The following is a 2314-nucleotide window of genomic DNA, read 5'->3' as shown; positions in this document are numbered from 1 at the left end:
GTATGTATTACGTATTTATTTATTTATACAATGGAATATTATTCAGCTTTAAAAATGAAGAAGATCCTGCCATTTGGGAAAACATGGTTACACCTAGAGGACATTATGCCAAGTGTTAAATAAGCCAGATACAGAAAGACAAATACTGCATAATGTCAGTTATATGTAGAATCTAGAAAAGTCAAATTCATGAAAGCAGAGAGTAGAACAATGGTTACCAGGGGCAGGGGCTGGGGTAACAGGGAAATATCGGTTAAAGGGTACAAAGTTTCAGCTATGTAAGATGAATGAAATCTAATGTACAGCATGGTGATTATAGTTAATAATACTATATTTTATACTGGAAATTCGCTAAGAGTGTAGATCTCAGGTGCACTTAGACAAAGAAAAATGATAATTATGGGAGGAGATGTGTATATTAATTAGTTGGATGAAATAATCACTATGCATATGTATATCAAAATATCATGTTGTACACCTTAAATATACATAATTTTAAGTTAAAAAATTGAAAAGGCTTGTGGAATTTTATTTACTCCCTTTTACATCATGATAAAAAGCAATCTGCCATCTGCATTTGGGAATGGTTATACTGTTTATTGGTGTGTTTTATGATTTTATATTGAAAAATAATATATGTTTGTGGTAATTATTACAATATGTTATGCAAATGAATACACAATAAGAAGCGATCTTCACAGCCCAGACTTCTAGTTTCCTTATTTAACAATTAATTTATTTACCATAAATAAGGAAGAGAAATACATCATAGGAATAAGCTCCTGTAACTATTCAATAAATAGTTAATACCAGACTTAATCTTAGTTAATGGATATTATGTCACTTATTTCAAGGTCCTTAGTTAGTAGACAGCACACCTAGAACTCAGACACAGTCTTTTGATTTGACATCAAGGCCAATACACTTTTTACTGTGTTTTTCACTTTGCACTCTTCTGTTAGAATTTGTACATGTCTACGTCAGTAAAAAGATGTTCATAGCTCTGTCATGTATTCATCTGACCAAATGCCATGTTCCATCTTCTGTCTTATTGCAGCTCAGATGATCGGATATATGAAAGAGGGTTAAGGTAGGAATCAAACAGAAGGGACAGAATTTATCCTCTTAGGACTCTCGGACAATTCAGATCTCCAAGTTGTCCTCTTAGGATTGTTTCTGTTAATTTATATGGCAATCATGGTGCGTAATTTGGGCTGATTGTGTTAATTAAGATTGATCCCTGTCTCCACACTCCCATGTACTTCTTTCTCAGCAGCCTCTCCTTTGTTGCTGCCTCTTGCTCTTCTTCCGTCACGCCTAAGATGCTGGTGAACCTTGTGGCTGAGAATAAGGCCATTTCTTTCAATGGAGGTGTTGCCCAATTCTACTTCTTTGGCTCCTTCGTGGAGACTGAATGCTTCCTTTTGGCCATGATGGCATATGACCACTATGCAGCCATTTGGAACCTCTGCTATACCCAGTTCTCATGTGAGAATGACTCTCATGTGAGATAACTCTCATTCTCATGAGACTGAGTTAGCTACCTCATTCCTAGCAGGCTTTGGAAATGCAGCCATACACATGGGAATGACTCTCAGATTATCATTTTGTGGCTCTAGAAGGATCAACCATTTTTACTGTGACATCCCACCTATACTCAAACTCTCTTGCTTTGACACCCACATCAATGGCATCGTGATCATGGCTTTCTCCAGTTTTACTGTCATCAGCTATGTTATGATTGTCCTCATTTCCTATCTGTGTATCCTCATTACCATCTTGAGGATGCCTTCATTAGAGGGCAGGCACAAAGCTTTCTCCACTTGTGCCTCCCACCTCATGGCTGTCACCCTATTATTTGGGACAATTCTCTTCATGTATTTGTGCTCTAGGTCTTGCTACTCAATGGAGCAGAACAAGATTGTCTCTGTCTTTTATATGGTAGTGATCCCTGTGCTAAATCCTCTCATCTACAGTTTGAAAAATAAGGATGTGAAAGGGGCCCTAGAAAAGATCTTACAGAAACACCTACTATAAAGGCATGTTACACACCATCCTGTTATGTAGAAGAAAATATGTTTCATATTAATTTTATTGTCTGATTACTTAAGTTTTTTCTCTGTGTTAATGTAGATTGTTTAAAATGAAGTCTACTTCTTAATCTTCCAGTGTCTTAGATGTGTATCCTTAGGCCCATATGATGAATCAACACAGCGGAGAGAGTGGTGTCTGGTAAAGTACCAAAATACACGGAATTAGCTAATATGGGTTTAAGTTCCAATTTTGATATTTAGCTTTTCTTAATGTTAGTTAT

At 36.3% G+C, this 2314-nt stretch overlaps 1 pseudogene; it reads left to right on the top strand.

Annotated features, from left to right (window-relative positions):
* Nucleotides 1-1062: 1062 nt before the first annotated feature.
* LOC131395678 (olfactory receptor 5AP2-like) lies at nt 1063-2037 on the top strand (annotated as a pseudogene).
* The last annotated feature ends 277 nt before the right edge of the window (nt 2038-2314 follow it).

This window comes from Diceros bicornis, chromosome 31 (genome assembly GCF_020826845.1).
Source record: "Diceros bicornis minor isolate mBicDic1 chromosome 31, mDicBic1.mat.cur, whole genome shotgun sequence".
Taxonomy (NCBI): Eukaryota; Metazoa; Chordata; class Mammalia; order Perissodactyla; family Rhinocerotidae; genus Diceros; species Diceros bicornis.
This window is presented reverse-complemented; position numbering and strand designations above follow the sequence as displayed.